General features: G+C 45.8%; 2 protein-coding genes across 3 annotated transcripts in view; both read right to left on the bottom strand.

Moving 5' to 3' along the window:
* ELOVL7 (ELOVL fatty acid elongase 7) overlaps nt 1-20,000 on the bottom strand; it is a 53,136-nt gene that overhangs the window by 25,105 nt on the left and 8,031 nt on the right. The window contains exon 1 of one of the 2 annotated variants that reach the window (XM_040580954.1): nt 7,475-7,550. The exons of the other annotated variant lie outside the window; for it this stretch is intronic. The gene's annotated coding sequence lies outside the window, so the exon portion shown is untranslated. Of the gene's footprint in view, nt 1-7,474; nt 7,551-20,000 lie in introns of those variants that run through there. 2 annotated transcript variants of the gene reach the window in all.
* ERCC8 (ERCC excision repair 8, CSA ubiquitin ligase complex subunit) overlaps nt 14,181-20,000 on the bottom strand; it is a 52,900-nt gene continuing 47,080 nt past the window's right edge. Inside the window, exon 14 of the mRNA XM_040580947.1 lies at nt 14,181-14,510. The gene's annotated coding sequence lies outside the window, so the exon portion shown is untranslated. The remainder of the gene's footprint in view (nt 14,511-20,000) is intronic.

Genomic DNA, 20,000 nt, shown 5'->3' with positions numbered 1-20,000 from the left:
GTCTTACACAGCACTCTCACGTACAGGTTTCAGTGCTTTGCAGAAGAGGTCAGTATGTCTGGTTCACTCTTTGTTATGGAGCACTCCGTCACCAGAGAGAAAGGCGCACTTTTTCCATCAGTTAGCACAGCAAAGTTGTGAACAAGACTAAAGTGTTGTGTGCCCGTTCAATATTCCAGTTACTATGCCAAATTACCAGGACACATACCACCTTCTAAACCTAAAGCAACACCATAGCTCTCATCCCTCAAACAGGTTTCTAAATGCAGTGGTTTGTCTCCACTTTTTCTCTTCTACCTTGCTTCAGGATGATTTCATTGCTCGTGCTCAAACCAAGGAATCTGCTCTCACCAACACTGTCTTCCATACACATTATATAGCTGCAGGTTCATCCAGCTGACTATACCCAAAAAGTGTGATACTTTTCCACAGACTGGAATGGAGGACTGGACTTCTTCCCACTGCTGTTATCTCGACAAGTGAACCAGGGTCATATAATTTCACCATATGTAAAAGTAGCTCCGTTGCTTATCACAGAAGTCTGTTTAGATTCAATGAAGTTTTGTCTGATGCTCCGGCACCTTGGATGAAAGCAATTGATGGCATGCAACCACGCTGCACAAGTACACATGTAAAGGCTCTAAAGGATAAAAGCAAGAACACCAAATTGCGCAATTTCCACAGCTCCAGAGGCAATTTCCCATCCCATACTTTTGAACATAGTTTAAATGGCGTATCTAAGCTGTTCAGTTTTGAAATACAGACTCATTTCAACAGACTGGGAAAAATTCCAGATTGAACCAGAACTCAGCATGGTCCAGCCCATAATCAGGAACACTTTCTGCAGCTTTCAGATAAGCTTCCCTAACTGATCAAGTGGACCACATCAGTTCATGAGAAGCAGTTTCAGGATAATTTGAAATTCAGCTGGGGGATTTTTTCACCCCATAAGATTTCAAACACTCATTAAAGGGTTTGCTGGAGGGAGGCACAGAGTGCCCCAACAGCTCCTGTTTTGCACTCCTGCCTCCCAACCTTCTTCCTTCTTTAAAACGTAAGAGTTGTGTTCACGGTCAGAAGTTAAAATGAGTGAAATTCCCCAACACTGCAGCTATGAATAAAGTCATTTACAGGCAGGCATTAGAGTTTTATCACTCCTTCGTGTAACAACAAATGGAAGCAGACTCCTCTACCAACCTAGCTTGGTACAGAACATGCTACAGAAACACTGCTGTCTGCACAGCAGTAACACTGCAAGGGACAAAGGGAATTGACATCTGTAACAAAGTTTCTGAGGAATACAGAATACTCACAAGTACTTTTGTGGAAGGTTTAATTTCAAAGTTGACAGTGAACACTGAGCTTACTCCATTAGCCTCTCAGCTTGCGTACACAGTGTCTTCTACTCGTCTCAGTCACAGGAAACAAGGGTGGACAGGGCACTTCCAAAGGGCATTACAATAATTTCATTAAGCTTGTCAGACCCATTCTGTACAGTTAAAGTTTCAAAAGTCAATCTTTTATTTCAGTACTGAAAAGACAAGCCACAGAGCTCCAACTAAAAAAGTGATTGAAGAACATATGTAATCCAGGTATTTCCAACTGTACATCTAAACCAACAAAAAAGGGATTGTAGTGAATGTTATAAATGGAAATATATGTGTATATATAAATATAAATTCAAATACTGCAAAATACACTAAGGTATTCACTTGCAATATACCTACGTAAGTAAATTTCACCTGCACAGGAGACAACATTACCAGTTACTACTTCTCTAAACAGATTATAGACATTTTCATGCTGCCGATCCCCATCTATTTGTAATGCCACATGGTAAACAAATATTGCAATATTTACTTAAGAAAATAAATGAGCACATCTGACCAATAATTTTGGTACTCTTGATGCTTTAGCCAATACTTTTTCATTAAAAACAATGCAAAAAACATTTTACCAAAAGAAAACAATTGAAAATATTAGCTGGAAAGTCTTTAAAGAAAGAACAAAAAAATCCAAACACACAACCAAAACATCCACCAAAAAAAGCCCCAAAATCCCAAACAGATACATTTGAGAAATACTGTATTTCAAAACTTAACTAAACAGAAATCCTTTCTTGCCCTTCTTCAAAAAGATCTTTTCCACCAGCAACAATATTTGTAAAGCAGGAAGTTTCTCCTTCCCAGTTGCCTTGCACTTTGCTCAGGTACATATCAAAAAACACCACCTTCAACTACTGGTAACAGTTTCCAGGCACTTTTTATTTTTTTCTATTGAGTTTTGCCTGATCTAATATCTACTTGCTACCTCAAATAACTTTCCTGAAAGAAAGGGCACGATACCAACATGAACCATACCCATACTCTTAAAGCGTACAGAGAAGCATTGAATCAGGTTTTTGTGATGTTGTTTTAAGCCATTTCAGGACTGATGATACAATGCAAATTATTTCCAAGTCAACAAACTGATCTTTGTGTTTCAGACTCCAGCAAGAGTTGTCCCTTTCTTTTGTTAGAAAACAAAGAATAAAAGGAGTAGAGTTATTCTTAGTAAGCTGTATTTTGATCTCAGATATACCCCCTAAACCCAGAATGCCATCACTGGGACAGAAGCATTCTCCTAAATTCCAGTCCAAGACATGCCTCTAGAAACTCAGCAACAACAATAGTACATACTATTCTTTTGTACAGGTTTTTGCAGTGCACCATACAAAGTTATGGTCATATTCATATGCATTTGGTGAGGTACTGCTTTAAATAAAAAAAGAAAAGGTAAAAGAAAAAAAAAAAAAAAAAAGACTTTGAATAGAGGCTCCAGGCACGAGGCCCAATGTGCAAGGCACCATATCAATATCAAAGATAATCCAAACTACAAAGAATTCACAATACAATTAAATGCACGCAAGCAGCATGTCAGAATTCACAAAGCTGCTACAAGCAGCTTCTCTTAAGCATAGCCTGCTCAAGCAGAGCAAGTCTGTTTACAGGGTAGGTTTGCAACGATAAAAGCACCCTTAATGGTAGCAATGCTGTTTTAATCAACCTTCCCCACCCCCACCCCCCATCCCCCGCCATTACTCATACATGCTCCTATGTCACCCTTGACTTGTGCTGGAAAAAAACATTTTTCTGGCTGCATAATAAGTTTGGAAAACAGCTCCATGGCAGGGGAGACAAGTCTCACAGAAAAGGAAAGGGTTTTTTAACTCAGACCATTTCCTCAGTGCTTTTCAGCACCAGCCTTCACCAAGAGTTATACCACCACAACAGAAAGGTGACACAATGGCAAAAGCACTCAGGACAAAAGAAATGCTGGTGAAACTACATCAGCCTGAGCTGGTACGTGAGCAGAGTGGAGATAAGAGTGGGCGCTCACTGCTTTCAGCACAAGGAGTAATACAGCCCTGACACAGTTCAGAGGGGCAATCTGAATACCATTGCTCCTAGCAAACAAGATGATTCATAGAGTTTACTGACACCTATATTTGTCATCCTTGCGACAACTGTGCCACTCTGCAGGTGGGACCCAGAGCTTGCTTTGGGCTGCATAGGCTTTACAGGGAGTTTTTGAGAGTTTAGTTTTTTGTACTAGCTCACAATCTCAAAATTAAAAATGTTACTGAAATTCAGTTCCTTATTCTCATACAGAACCAAGATAACAACCAAGACACTTTTAAAGCTGTGATGCTCTGAACTGTGTATTCTTCTCACATTACTCAATTTAAGAACTACTTATAGGTCTTTTCTAGTCAGTATCTTCAGTGATAAAATGCTTGTCTAACCATCATAAGCAGACATAACATATGCAGCAAAAAACATGCAGAAAAAAATAAAAATCAAGACACACATCAACCGATACATCAAAAGCATTTTACTGCATGAATTTAGTAAAAAGAGACAAAAAAATAAAAAACTTAGTCAACATTTCCACTTCAATGGTCACACTAAGACCAAAGACAGTAAGAAAAAGGACACCTGAATTTCTCTGGTGCCTCCCATCAGCGTAAACTTATATCTCTAATTTCAGCTGAAATACTTCTTTACTTTTTGGATTTCAACTATGTATCGGGACAGCAAAAAATCTTAACAGCTACATTACTTGCAACTTTGCAAAACTTATTGAACATGTGACAACAGACTACAGAAAATAAAACCACTGCATGACCCTCTAGCTTTCATTTTCTTGGTTTTTAAAGGAACTAAAATTTAAAAAAGTACTATCAGACTTACAAAATGAATTATTTATTTTCTTAATGCTATGTTTTTGTTCTAATAATCTGATGTTTTCAAGAAGTGAAAGGTTTACTTATCACCATTTAGGCTGCATTTGCCCTCTACAGCATGGAGCCCAGGTATTGGAGGGAGGTTCCTCCAGTGTCCCAGGCACATGGGACCTGCTCCCTAGCACAGTTCAACAATGCAGAGTAACTACTCAACTTTTAAATTGCATGTAAAGTAAATTTAAGTGAACAGAAAGATCCTAAAGCTAAACCTAAAACAATAGTGAAGTTTTTGTGACATGCTTTAAATCTATGTTATGGCAATAATTTGTCTTAATGTTGGAATAGCCTCTGTTGGAGCCTCTCAGTGCTTAGCTCCCATTCCTTTCCACCTCAGGACAGCTTCCAAGCACAGACCAGCTTCCTCCCAAATACTCAGGTAAGGCCTACCAGAAGTGCTGTTTGAAACATCCATAAATTACCATAGAGAAAAACAATGAAATTTGTCAGTTCTCAAACTTAATATGTACTTGGGCAATGTGGAAACTGATAAAAGCACTGTACTTGTGTCATCTTCTGTGACTTCAGGAATGAAAACCAGAACAGTGAAAAGCTGTGGCGAGGGACAGAGGAATAGTGAGAGGAACTTTTCAGCTACCCAGGCTTTTGGAAGTAGCCTCAAGATTCAGATGTCCACTAGCCTGAAGTTAATGAGTATTCTGCTATAAAATTATTTTTATGAAGCCACATTCTGCCACTGAAGATGACACCACCACATCTAGTCATCCTTACCTATGCGCCATAGGTCCACTACCCATATTTTACAAATGGCCCTTAATCCACTTCAGACAAAGTGAGTCAGATTAGTTTAACCCACAAATGGGAGCTAAACTATCTCGTTTGGGCTGGGGCAGACCAGGGAGCTCACACCAGCCTTCACCAGGAGAATTACAGGGCGGCGGCCCCTGACAGCCGTGCGGAGGCAGAGAGGCATCAGGGAGGGAGAGATGCCAGATGAAGTCTGCCAAGTGAGATGCAGAATACTACAAACATGATTTCACAATCAGCTAACAAGGATCCAGGAAGGGACCATGGCTCCCTTCCACCTCCTGCACCTGAACACAACACAAAGGTGACGTGCCCCCACTTCCACCACCACGCACACACCTCCTGCGCCCATCCCACGCACTGCTCTCCCCGCATCTGCTCGTGCCTCCAGAAGCCTATGTGGTAAGCAACCAGGCAGGGACAAGCCAGAGGAAGAGGTGAAAGAAGCATTAAAGGAGAAGTACCGGGCAGAAGCAGATTCAAGAGGAAAAGCAGGAATCCAAGGTAGGGGGAAAAAAAACAGTGTTTCCTGGTTTTTTGCAGCAGAGTGAAACAAAGCCAGGAAGGGCATGGCACAGTAAGGGGAGCACACTCAGCAGAGGCCATTAAGTCATGTCAGGATATAAAAACATACTGATTAGTTCTTTTACTGGTATGTAATTAGTTGATAGGTATTTCATGGTATTCTGTGAGCTTTGTAACTAGTTAAGTCCTATTTGGCATGTATTACTTAACTAATGTGGTGGCATCTTTCCCAGCACATTCCATGAATATTGCTTCCTGTACCATAACCTGCCTCTCTACCAGTAAATAAATACTGTTTAATAGAAAGTTGATTGACACATTATAATGAAATACCATAAAGCTGCGCTATTCAGCTTATATATAACAGAGGTGCTGCCTAGGAAGACCTTATAAGCCTATGTCTGGCTAGGTTTTCATATCCTAGGTCTTTCTGTTTTTCTTCAAGCAAATGTGTAAGTACAAGTGCTCCCACTCCACAGTGAAACATTTTCAGGGTACATCCACGCTGCCTAACGCTGTGCCAGTAAACAGCGACGCTACCATTACCCGAGGCAGCTCCAAGCCCCGAATGCTTCCTGGGCAGCACCCCAGATGCTGGGCAGCAGAGTAAGTCAGGCAGCACGCTGTTCCCAGGCTGCTCCCAACAACCAGAAAAACTTGTTCAAGTTTCTCCCACAAGGCAATGTTCAGTACAGACCTACACACGGTCTGGGAAGGACTCAGTTACAATGGAGTATGGAAGAGGGCATCCATACACAGCTGTAAGGTTTCTGGTTTTGTCCAAACAGCTTTAGTTAGCTTACTTTGATTTCTTACAAAAGCAAGCAAAGAAATCACTAAGAGTTGGCTGGCGGCCTCCCTGCACCTTTTCAAGCATCACACCATTCTATCTTGGTGGCAGCGATGTCCAAAACCCAACCAAAGTATCAGCATACTTAAAACATACTTACAAACTAAGTATCGAAGTACTTCCAATGCTCAAAGAACACACGCCACATCCACCATTGCAAAGGGCAGGTCCGAGAGGCTGGCCCAACACAGCCTCGTCAGCCACAGGAGCCGGCACCCACCAGCTTCCTCAGCTCACGGCCACGCTGCTGCTGCCGGTCCTTAAGGATGGGCCTGCCATGCACAGCAGCAGAGGAGAACCATCCCCAAGGAGGAGGAAGGCAGCAAGCCAGACCCCCACCCTTACAACTTGCCAGACAACCCCTGACTAGACATCATCCCTCCAGCCCTACATTTTAATATCATCATCTCAAGCGCACGGGCCACACCTCTCCCCTGGCTGCCTCCAACCTTTGCCCCTGCAGAGAAAGAAGCCTCCACTTCTTGACAGCTGGGTCTGCCCCTCTCTCCGGGGGGCGTTGGGGGTGGGAGGGCATTTTTCAAGAATAACACCCCTGATGCAGCCCTCTGTGCAAGGTGAAGGCCATTTTCACGCTGCACCCTTGGTGCGGCTTCTTCTTCAAGGTGGGAAGACAAGCTCAGCGCACGCGAGGTGTAGCCACGGGGCTTGGGGGGACAGGCACCATGGGGCGCAGCCTGCGGGCGCAGGCACCGCGGGGTGCGGGACGCAGCCGGGGGGGCTGGGGGAAAGGCACAGCAGGGTGCAGAGGGGGACAGGGACGGGGATGCGGGTGCAGCCAGAAGACGGAGGTGGGGAGGGAGGAGGCACAGCGGGGCGCGGCGGGGCTTGCGGCGCTGCACGGGGAGCGCGGGGCGCACTCAGGGAGCTCGGAGGGGAGGGGGGCGGGAAGAGCCCCAGGGCCCGCGGCCACCCCGCCCGGCCCAGTGCGGGAGAGACCCCGCGGAAGGGCGCCGGGGGCTCCCCCTCCCAGCGCGCTCCGCCATCCCGCTCCCGACGGGACCCCTCGCGCAGCAGCAACACGGACCCACCTGTCCCCGCAGCCACCAAACAGCGACTGCCGGCGGGGCGGCGCGGCCGGCGGGAAAGCACGCGGGAGGGGCGGGGGCGGGGAGGGGCGGGGCGGGGGCCGCGGGAGGGCGGGGAGGGGCGGGGAGGGGAGGGGGGCGTCCCGTCCCGTCCCGCCCCGCCCCGCCCCGCCCCCGCAGCTATCACACCCGCGCCGGGCCGGGCCGGGGCGCTGAGCCGGTACCGCCGCTGAGCCAGGGCCCCCGGTGCGGCCCCCCCCGCGGTGCGGTGCGGCTGGGATCGGGCCTCCCCCGGCAGCGGCGGCCCGCGGGGGGGACGCAGCCCGTTGCCCACCTGCGGCGCTCCCCGCTGCTGCGGTGCGCAGGTGCTTCCCCGCACGGCTCTGGGTCTCCCGGCTGCGGGCGGCGCGGCGGGGTGTGGGCTGCGGCTGCGGGGCCGGCGGCTGCCGGGGGCCACTGGAGCGGCAAGCCCGGCGAGACGTTGCAATTCCGTCCTAGAAAGCAAAGCACGATGGTCGGCGGGAGCGCCGTGGTGCGGGGCACGCTCCGCCCCGAACGGGCTGCGGGACCCGCTCTCGGAAGCTGTTCAGGATGAGGATCATGCTCCCGGTGACTCCCGACTGGAGAAGTATGGGGCATAGCGAAAGGTGATGGAGAACCCCTAGCGTCTAAGCAGGTGCTCTGGTTTAGTTTGCCACTTCAGTCCACAGGAACCTGGAAATTCCATCTCTTTGGAGATGGTTAGCACGGAGATGACAGCCTGAGTCAAAACAAGAGGCAAAACCAATGAGCAGGGAGAGGGTATGAAGACAAACTGAAGGAAAGAGGCAAACTCATTTTATGACGTGCAAAAAAAGCACAAGAGGAAGGGACTGAGCTGACGCTGTGAAATGAGTACATAGTCAACGTGTAAGTGCAGAAGGGGCCTCTGAGCTGGGGCACAGTGAGAAGCTCAAACCTGAAGTTTTGAGTCCACAAGAGGCAGAACAAGCACAGAAACCTTGTTATGAGTGTGGAAATACAGCAATAGGCTGAAAACCTGGTGGTGGGATGGGGATGGAGAAACACAGCTGGTAACAGAGATCCTGCAGAAACTCCACATCACTGAGCAATTGACTAGGCTGGAGATTAGGAGGATGACCTTGACCTGAAGGGCCAAGAGGTCCAGAAAGGACATTCTTCAAGAAGGAAGTCTTAACAGTGCAGGAGCAGGCTCCCCATGTGCTGAAAGCCAAGCTGGGTGGGGGAGAAGACCAGCCTGGCTGAACAGAGAGCTTTGGCTGGAACTTGAGAAAAAAGGAGAGTTTAGCACCTTTGGAAGAAGGGGCAGGCAACTCTGGAGGACTATAGGGATGTTGTAAGGTTATGCAGGGCGAAGATTAGAGAGGCACTAGCCCCAGTAGAATGCAAGCTGGCCACTGCCCTAAAAGATAACACAAAATGTTTTTACAATTACATTAGAAACAGAACAAGGGCCAAGGATAATCTCCATCCTTTATTGGATGCAGGGGGGAGCATTGCCACAGAGGATGAGAAAAAGCGTGAGGTACTTAATGCTTTAATTGCCTCATTTTTTAATAGTCAGACCAGCTTCCCTCAGGGTACTCAGCCCCCTGAGCTGGGAGACAGGGATGAGCCCAGGAGGAAACAGTGACCTGCTGCTCCACATGGACATGCACAAGGACAGATGGGATCCACCTGAGTGAGGGTAGTGAGGGAGCTGGCAGAGGAGCTCACCAGGCCACATAATTTACCAACAGTCCTGGCTAACTGGAGAGGTCCCAGTGGACTGGAGGTCAGCCAGTGTGATGCCCACCTACAAGAAGGGCAGGAAGGAGGATCTGGGGAACTACAGGCCTGTCAGCCTGACCTCGGTGCTGGGGAAGGTCATGGAGCAGAACATCCTAAGCTCCATCAAACAGCACATGCAGGACAGCCAGGGGATCATGCCCAGCCAGCAGGCGTTTATGAAAGGCAAGTCCTGCTTGAGCAACCTGATGTCCTTCTACAGCAAGATGACCCACCTCATGGATAAGGGAAAAGCTGTGGATGTTGTTTGTCTACCTGGGGCTTAGAAGAGCCTCTGACACCATCTACCACAGCATTCTCCTGGAGAAACAGGCTGCTCATGGCTTGGACAGGTGTGTGGTCTACACCAGGTTAAGAGCTGGCTGGATGAGGCCAGCACTGGTGAGACTGCACTTCAAATACTGGGTTCAGTTCGGGTCCCTCACTTCAGGAGGGACGTAGTGGGGGCTGCAGTTTGTCCAGAGAAGGGCAATGAAGCTGATAAAGGGTTTGGAGCAGATATTATGAGGGGCAGCTGAGGGAACTGGGGGTGTTTAGCCTGGAAAAGAGGCTCAAGGGAGGCCTTACTGCTCTCCACAGCTACCTGAAAGGAGGCTGTAGGCAGGTGGGGGTCAGTCTCTTCTCCCAGATAACAGGTGACAGGACAAGAGGAAACAGCCTCAAGTTATGCCAGGAGAGGCTTAGATTAGATAATAGGAAAAACTTTTTCACTGAAAGGGTACTGAAGCACTGGAACAGGCTGCCCAGGGAAGTGATGGAATCACCACCCCAGAGGTGTTTAAAAAATTCAAAGATGTGGTTCAAAGCAATATGGTTTAGTGATGGACTTGGCAGTCCAGGACGAAGGGTTGGACTTGATGATTTCTGAGGCCTTTTCCAACCTAAATGATTTATAATTCTATGATTCTATGACCTTTTGGATTTGCTTCATGCAAATTGCTAGGAATTGTTAGGATTGTGACAGGTGAAGAAATCCTGGGGCTTTTGATCTTTAATAAGATCACAGGGTTTGGCCAAAAGGGATATGTAGAAATATGATAATCCATTGAGCAATACTGCATGTGTCACCTAGGAGGGAAAAAAATCACAAAACAAAATCAAAGCACCCCATTTCCCACCCCCTTAACTTTCAGAATTTGGAACATTTTCTTTGATTTCTTGGTTCAAAACCATTTTTACTAAGACATCAGCCAAGAACTACAAACAGACCTTGGGAACCAGCACATCCCTGCTCAGACAGACCTCTTGGGGAGCCTTAAGACTCATCCAGAGGGATATGGCTATATGGCTCAGCAAGCAACTAGTACCCCTCACATGTTCTAAAACCTATTTTGCCATGCCTGATAAGGCTGCCTTGGCTCAGACAGAATGGGACACTGGGGTGCATAATAATAAAAAGTAAGTAGGTCACCTGTAGATTTCAAAATGCGCAGCTGTTACTAATGGACGAAAATAACAATTACCAGATGCAGGCTAACAGCTCTAACACATTTGAAGCCAACAGCGTTAGCAAGAACAGCTCTTCTGTCTTTGGAGCCCCATAAAGAGAATGGCCTCGCCTTCCATGCACTTCAGGAGCAAAGGTAATCTGAATCATCAAGCGAGTCTGTGAGGGCCGGGAGAGGACAGAAATAATGGTTGACCTGCTCATGTCAGGTAAATGATTAACATGCAGCAGGGGAAAGGCAGCATGAAGGAGACAGCTGTGCCCTGCACACACAAAGAAAGCAGATACACACAGGAAGTCAGAGGCATTTAAATTGTAAAAGAGGGAGCTAGCAGCAACCAGATTGTCTCAGTGCTTAGCAAGTGAAAGCTGCACATGAGATTTACTGTAAATTTCAGTAATCTTTTAAGTTACCTACATTCACCACCGAAGAACAAGGGAAGAGGGAAACAAATGTAGACGCTGAAGATGGCTCTGCAGATTTTACAAGACGCTGAAGACTTAACTCCTGGTCTATGCTAAATAAAGAACTGTGCTTGTCATGAATACTGCTAACCAATGCTTTTTTGGGTTTTGTTGCCTTGCCAGAATCCAGATAGCTCAGATACTGAAGGATGTTTAGCCTGTTACTCTGTTGATGAGATGGTGATTTAAGAGTCTTTTAGGGATGAGTGAGGACTGTATTTGGAGCCTGAAGGTGCTTATCAGCAGGGGAATTGCAGGGGCTGCTCCTTACTGCACCAACAGTGTCGGGAGCTTTTGCTGAAATAGTAACAGTTGTAACCAAGCAAGGTAGTCACCCGAAGAACACCAACAGATACCTGCACCCTCAGCTTGAGGAGATGCAAACCTTACACAAATCTTGTTTGCAAGCTTTGCTTTCCTGGAGAACGTGTTGTTTGCTGGTGCATCTCTGCTGGTGTTCTGACTCACAACTGGTAAACCTGTCTCAGGCAGGCTCTGTTGCAAGTGGACTGTATCCCACCTCTGTAAGTGCACATGTGCTTGGCAGCAGGACTGGAGACAAAAGGGCCTTCCATGGCCATTCTCTTTCTCCAGTTGCAGTTACTTTCAGACTTTGCAGAAAAAAATTGCCTTTTCTTCCTAATCCTCTGGGCTGAAACAGTGTCCTTTTGTAGCTGAGGCATTTCTGCCTAGCTCTGTTACGGACAGCCATGCATGAGTCCTTGTGTAATGCTGGCAGTGACATTCCAGGAGCAGTTTACAAACAGCAGAGAAATCTCTCCTCAGACATGTATCATCACTTTTACTGTGGCACAAGGTGAGATGACACAGTCCTGCTCATCTGTCTATGGATGAGCTGAGTTGTGCAAGGAGGTCTCCCTTGTCTCTCTGTGGACATACACTTCAGGGAACTGTCCAGAAGTGAGTAACTGTCACTGGTTTTGCATGGTTTCTTGACACCATGAGCCCACCACAAGCTACAGCAATATTGTCAGGTCAGCTCTATTTCAACAGTTACGTGTTTACCCTATGTGTTGAGCTCCAGTTTTGCCATTTTAACAATAGTGAATTTGATAAATTCTTGCAAATGTGACAAAGCTATTCAGATGTGGAACTTTCCATGTAAGCCCACTTATCTCACATAACAGTAGGTCCTTACCATAAAAAATTGTTTTACTATTATGCAGCTGAGACTGGCCCTAGGCAGGAGTGAATGAAGGTGCTCCAAAAGTAGGGTGGAAAATGGCTATTGCAAAAGTAGAAGAAATAATCATAAGTGTGTGAAAAACGTCTTCAAAGGGGATATTTAACAGAGGTAGTGTCATAGTGTTGTATATATGATATACATATATTATATATACACAAACATTCTATTATATATGTGTATATGTAAAGCTTTGTGATATGTTTGCATTACATACACAATATATACACGTATATAATATACTGTATAAATAAATATGCTTATAATGCATATACACACACATTATGTAAGACAGTTCATTATACACACACTGTGCTTCTCTAAAACTGGCAGTGACACACCTCTTCAGACTGTATTGCTTAAATGCAGGCTGACTGCAACTCAGTCTATACCAAGAAGGAGAATTAAATCACCTGCAAAAGGTGCATTGCAGTCAGCCAAAGAAGCCTTACTGAACATCATGAGAAAACCGAAGCCAAAACACTTGTTCAGCCTATTTCCAAAAATCATAACATTGCACCACCAGATTTTTCATTTTAATCTGTCCCATCTCTGAAAACAATATATGAAAAAAGAGCCAGCCTCACTAACATTGTGAATATAATTCCAGTGTAAAAATATATCAACGTGAAGATCTAAATCCTTGTTGCAAAGTGTCGGTAATCATTGAATGAACACTCCAAGCACATTCTGTGACACTGAGCTACAGAGAGTAGCTGTTCTGGAGCCCACATCTTAAAGCTTTTCACAGCTGAGAACTCTTAATTCAGATGCCATCTACCAGCTTGTTTTGTTATGCAAAGTTTATAGCTAAATCTTTCATAAATCAAATTTTAGCTACATGTGTTATTGGCCATGATACGATCAAATGGTTTATTCTGTAGGAGCTCACACAGATGAAGCTAAAGTAAGTAGTAATCTTTTCAGCATGCTGGAAGGTTGCAGGGTATGTTTATTGTATCTGGGCCACAACATTACGCCATAATCGCTGCCTTATCCATGAGCTGGGTGCATAAACATGTCTGGAAAAATCAGTTCCTTTTAGAACACGGTGCTCCACGACTGCAAAATCACTCTAACCCGCATCAACACCGCCCCCCCCCCCCCCCCCCCCCCCCCCCCCCAAAACAACCCACCAAAAAAACCAAACAAAAAGCTGTCAACAAAGATGTGAATGCTAACTCTGCAGAATACTTGTGCTGTGCTCAATAGGCTTTAACTGGCAAAACCAGCAGGTGCATGAATGCCATGGTGCAATACACCAGAAGGGTACAGAGTTCTAGGAAGATCAATAACAATAAGTGGTTAGCACAAACTACACCACCTCTAAATCATGGTAATCAACAAGGATTTTTACCTAATGTAAAGCCTGATTTCTGCTGTTAGAACTTGCTAATTTAGGTTAATTTTTAGATAAGATGCTAAGAATAGAATGGAAATTTCAACAAATATTGAATCTTACGGTGTGATAGGGAAGTTTTTGTAGTTTGTACTGTGTTGTCCTAGCTATGTTGGTTTTGAAACTGAGCTTCTTCATTTGCAATGTAAGACCTGTGAGCCCATAATTCCTGTATGAGAAATCACACAGGTTAATTACCAATCAATCAAGAAGCTATATTACATTTCATAACTAATTACACTTCTTCTGTGGTCTCTCATACCTATGGTACCACCACAGATCAGCTATTCTAAATGAGGTTTTTGAAATCAAGAAAAAAGAACAAATGACAACCTCCCCCCCCCCCAAAAAAAAACCCCAAAAAACTCCACCCAAACAAACAACCGAAATTTTTTTAATTTCTTATTTGTTTTTCTAGAAATATCTTCAAAATACATTAAGGACATCTTCCATTATCATGCTGGTATATAGAAAAATGTGGACACCCAACGGCTTTCCTTTGTGAAAGGATACATGTGCAGGTCTGCAGTTACATCCATAACCTGTTAGATTCACAAAAGCCCATCTCACTCAGAGTCTTACAGTGCATGTTCAGATAGTGCAGGTGTGCTGCAAAGTACTGGTGGCAGTCATGAAGAAAGGGCTCTAGAGTCACAGATCTCTTAATCTGAAGAGTGGGAGAGCGCTCTCTGCCGCTCTCAGTAGAAAGGTTTCTCTGTGGAGGGAGGTAGGCACCAATCAAACCAGTTAAATCAGCCAGCTGCATTGTAAGATTTTACAAGGACTAACCTACTGCAGCTTAAAGACATTTTTTTCCTAGGATAGATTACAATCTTCCAGTCCCTATAACTAATGAGCTGAAACTGTGCAGGAGAGATAGCAAATACTGGTACAAGCAAGATCTTTGCAGTAAGCTAAGAAACCATTTCTCATAGAGACACTATCCTTGAGGAAATCAGACTCGGATTTCTGAAGAAGCTGGCTAGTTCGTTTTTCCCTATTGTTTTTGGGAAACATTTTTTTTAAGGAAACTGTGTTCTACCAGAGAATATACCTAGTTGTGTCACGAGTTTCTTTCTAGAGAAAACCAAAATCATCAAGACCCTAAATGCTGGCTATATGCTGCATCCCAAAGAAGAATGCTCAGGGAGTAAAGCAGCTGAGCAAGCTTTAGTTTTCTGCTTATTGACAGCATTCCCTGCATGGTAGATCCCCATCTTAATTATGTCAGCAAGAACTTGGGGCAAGTTCAGACAGCTTCCATAAACTCTGTGGTAATTATCAGCAAAAACTTGGCAACAGTTGGAGTTATTGTATATTTTGATCCAGAAGAATGGCTGCAAACAAAAAGTGATACACCTTCATCCTGCATAAGCCTAAGAAACAGCAGTAAGGGTTGAATAAGTAACTAGTTCTGGTATTTCTTAATGTAATCATCTAACCCTGAAGCTGCAGCAAATCACATTTTCCCAGTAAGAAGTGCAGCACTCGATGCACTGAGCCTCTCTGTTCAGTCATCCATCTGCCCAGTGCAAAAGGCTGGAAAGATCACAGCTCCGTTACACCGTTATGCTAGGCTGGTCCTTTCAGCACTCTGGCTGGAGGGGATGGTGCAGATTCCACCTTGGAGTGTCTTTACCCAAACAGCTTTACTCCCAAACCCTTTCCTGCTCAGTTCTTCCCACAGTCTTCACCTTCCTCTCAGCTGACAAGTTCATGTCATGGGAACAAGCATCAAGAAAATACTCCTTTCTTGCATCTTCTTTCTTCGGTACTTTTTACACTCTCTCCAACAGGTAGCAAAGCACCCAGAATTTGAGTTTTAAGACTTCAACAAAACAAAGTGGAAATAAAACAACATGTGCAAATAGCTAAGCTGTGCTCAACAGTTCTCATTCATTTGCATGAGTGTATCCCTAGCCCTCTCCAAACAAAAAATTCCAATTGTTCGTACACACTCCTGACCAGCTAGCACAGGCATACATACAGATCACTACCTTTTCATTCATGACAAAGAAAGCAGTGTCAGAGTGTAACAGAAGCTTTTTTTATATATATATACTTGTTGTATACCTCATTTATTTAACAAGTATATATATATATATATTTGCTGTATATCTCATTTCTTTAACCTTTACAATAAAATCTGACATTTTCACAGGAAGCACCTGAGCCACCACCATGCACCAGCAAGACAACACATGCCTTCCCATTGTGATTAAAGTTCTCCTAAAGAAGGGCACACACTTACACTACTATCACAACAGTTTACATAAACATACACGAACTCCTATTCTTCCCAGCTCAAGTGTCTGTAGTAGCATAACCACAGCAACAGCAAACTCACAGCAAGTAACTAAAGCTTCCTTGAGGGCTGAGTAAACACTCCTCAGACTGTCAAGCCTGACAAAGCTGAGCTGTACTTAATTGGCACCATGGCAGGAGCAGGGGAAGAGAGGAGCTGACCCCACGAGGTTAAACAGTTTCTTGGGCTGTTGTTGGGCTGGGCCTCACCTCCTTTTGGGAATTTTACTAGCCTCACTTTATTAGTGCCTCATGCAAAAAGCCCTGCACACCCCTCTGCAGGCCACACAGCTGCATTTTCACTGTTACACTATCCTCAATCTTCCATGATGCCGTGACAGTGTCTTTCAAGCAGACACTACTAACAAGCAGCGCTACTGCTGATACAGGTGTATCTCTGCTTACAGAGATGGGGTAAATAGTCTGATTTTTTTAATGAATTGCTTGAAAATTCCCTTATTGCTAATCCCCATAAATGCCACTTGCAGCAGTTCAGAACAAAAAGGTTTTGCAGATGAAATGTCTTATGTGTTTAAAGGAGGGCAGTAGAGCTATCAAACAGCGAGGCTCAAGGCACAACTTCAAGATATGAATGGTAATGTGACTGGGAAAACACATTCTGTCTTGGGGAATCTGCCATACACCTAAAATATTCTGTGAAGGAGTCCAAGGCCAGTATGGAAGGAAGATGGGGAAAACCCCACCAAACAAACTAGTGAAGCTTTTAGTCTGAACTCAGTGAACCAAATGGTTTCTTCCAAAACAGATCACTATCTTCCTATTCCAGCTGAGAAATCAGACCATTCAGTGAGAGACTTTAAATGCAGTGGGGTACATTGTTGCTACAGGGTATAATATATCCTGGGTCTATAGTCCCATTGAGGACACTCTCTCAGGCAGACTCCTGTCACCCTGTCATCAAGAGAGCTGGCTAAAATTCAAGCATCGCTTCCTCCAAGCTCAAGGTCGGGGCAACCCTGTGAGCAAGAAATCAAGCAATGGGGGCAGGAGGCCTGCATGGATGAGCAAGGAGCTTCTGGCAAACCTCAAACAGAAGAATGAGGTTTACAGGATGTGGAAAAAGGAACAGGCCACTTGGAAGAAACACAGGGATGTGGTCAGAACATGCAGGGAGGCAACAAAGAAGGCTAAGGTCTGTTTGGAATTAGATCTGTAAAGGAAGGGAAGGACAACAAGAAGGGCTTCTTCAACTACATCAGTAGCAAAAGGATGACTGGGGAAAACGTGTGCCTGCTGCTGAATGAGGTGGGTGCCCTGGTGATGAAGGACACAGAGAACACAGTTACTGAATGCCTTCTTTGCTCTGGTCTTCACTGCCAAGGCTGGCTCGTGGGTATCCCAGGCCCTGTAGGCAAAAGAGGAAGTCTGGAGAAAGGAAGACCTTCCCTTGGTTGAGGAGGATCTGGTTAGAGGTCACTTAAAGAAGCCTGACACCAACACCCATGGGCCCTGATGGGATACACCCCCAAGTGCTGAGGGAGCTGGCAGATGTTGCTGCTAAGCTACTTTCCATCATCTTTGAAAGTTCATGGAGGACAGGAGAGGTGCTGGAGGACTGGTGGAAAGCCAGTGTCACTCCAGTCTTCCAGAAGGGCAGGATGGAGGACCTAGGAAGCTACAGGCCAGTCAGTCTCACCTCCATCCCTGGAAAGGTGATGGAGCATCTCATCCTGGAGGTCATCTTGAAGCATGCGGAGGAAAAAAAGGCTTCAGGGGTAGTCAACATGGGGAAATCATGCCTGACCAATCTCATAGCCTTCCGTGACTGGCTGGGTGGATGAGAGGAGAGCAGTGGATGTTGTCTGCTTTGACCTCAGTAAGGCTTTTGGCACTGTCTCCCATAACATCCTCACAGGTAAGCACAGGCAGGCAGTGTGTGGGTTGGATGGGTGGACAGTGATGTGGATGCAGAACTGGCTGAACTCAGAGCTCAGAGGGTTGTGATCAGCGGAGCAGAGTCTGGCTGGAGGCCTGTAGCTCACGGTGTTCCCCAGGGGTCAGTGCTGGGCCCAGTCCTGGTCAGCTTACTCATCAGTGACCCAGATGAAGGGACTGAGTGTCCCCTGGGCAGGTTTGCTGATGATACAGAGCTGGGAGCAGGGGCTGATACCCCAGCAGGCTGCGCTGCCATTCAGCGAGACCTGGACAGGCTGGAGAGTTGGGTGGGGAGGAACCTGATGAAGTTCAGCAGAGGCAAGTGTAGGGTCCTGCACCTGGGGAGGGACAACCCCACGCACCAGCACAGGCTGGGGCTGACCTGCTGGAAGGCAGCTCTGCGGAGAAGGGCCTGGGAGTGCTGGAGCACAGCAAGGTGCCCATGAGCCAGCAGTGTGCCCTGGTGGCCAAGGCGGCCAGTGGGATCCTGGGGGGATCAGGAGGAGCGTGGCCAGCAGGTCGAGGGAGGTGATCCTCCCCCTCTGCTCTGCCCTGGTGAGGCTGCAGCTGGAGTGGTGTCCAGTTCTGGGCTCCCCAGTTCAAGTGGGACAGGGAACTACTGGAGAGGGTCCAGGGAGGGCTACAGAGATGGTGAGGGGGCTGGAGCATCTCCCTTCTGAGGAAAGGCTGAGAGACCTGGGCCTGCTTAGCCTGGAGAAGAGGGGACCTTATCAATGTCCACAAATATCTTCCATGCAGTGTCCAGTGGCTGGGGCCAGACTCTTTTCAGTGGTGCCCAGTGACAGGACAAGAGGCAATGGGCACAAATTGCAACAGAGGAGGTTCCATCTGAATGTAAGGCAGAACTTCTTTACTTTCAGAGTAACCGAGCACTAGAACAGGCAGCCCAGAAATGTTGTGGAATCTTCTCTGGAGACCCTGAAAACCTGCCTGGACACAATTCTGTGCAACCTGCTGCAAGTGAACCTGCTTTAGCAGGGGGTTGGACAAGATGATCTCCAGGGGTCCCTTCCAACCCCAACCATTCTGTGATTCTGTGATCTTCAACAGCTGCCTCTGGGGACATGTTAGGCAACTGTGTGAAACAGCATCACGTCCTACAGTGTGCTTCATTGTAGGTGCTGTCATTCTTTCCCTCCTGCTGTTTCTGTACTGTTGGGGCTGAGAATTTAAGTAGATCAAGAGTGAAAGTTGTATGGCTTCATATCAGATGGCACAGTGTTACTTGAATCTTAGGTGTGGGTGGGAGCCGAGAAAAAACTAAGGGTACTTGTTTTCATATCTCCACCCATTTTGACATGCCTTTACAACCACTTTAGAGCAGCCAGAGGCAGAGTAACAAATTATAAGAACAGCTCAGAGACTGGCTGAAATTAATGCAACTCTTTACAGTGTGTTGAATTTTACTTAAAAAACACAGCATTTCAATAAAAAGCTTACACTTCCTTGGGTTTTACTATTCAATGTATTATTACTTCTGCATTAGTCTACAGCATGTTACTATGAAATAATACATAGTCTAATGTTCTTCACCTGCAGAAATTCTGGGGCTAAACCTTGGGTGAGGTCTGCAAGACCTATATTCAGAGACCAGGTTTGCACCTGAGGTCCTCTGTTTGACAGCCACAAACACATAAACCCATGACTTTTAGACAGAGCATAGGAAGAATTCTGTATTCTTAGAAACCAGTAGTTTCTCTTCAAAGCTTAACCACTGGGTAGTGGAAAACTATTAACTGAAGCTACTGGTTGACTTCTGTGATTCTAACATGGCTTCTCAAGTATTTCTACAGAATACTCTGAAGCGTTCTCCCCCACTCTTTTTCCTTACTGACAACTATTGTCTTATTCAAGGACTTACTGTGCCTGAGGCAAACTGTTATTGTGCTCACCTTTTCTAATGAGACATGTGAAGAGAGCAAGAGGACAGAGTGGAAATTTTAAACTTATGTCAAGATTTTCAGAGACCTTTCAGGCTCTTGTC

This window comes from Falco naumanni, chromosome Z, assembly GCF_017639655.2.
Source record: "Falco naumanni isolate bFalNau1 chromosome Z, bFalNau1.pat, whole genome shotgun sequence".
Lineage (NCBI taxonomy): Eukaryota > Metazoa > Chordata > Aves > Falconiformes > Falconidae > Falco > Falco naumanni.
This window is presented reverse-complemented; position numbering and strand designations above follow the sequence as displayed.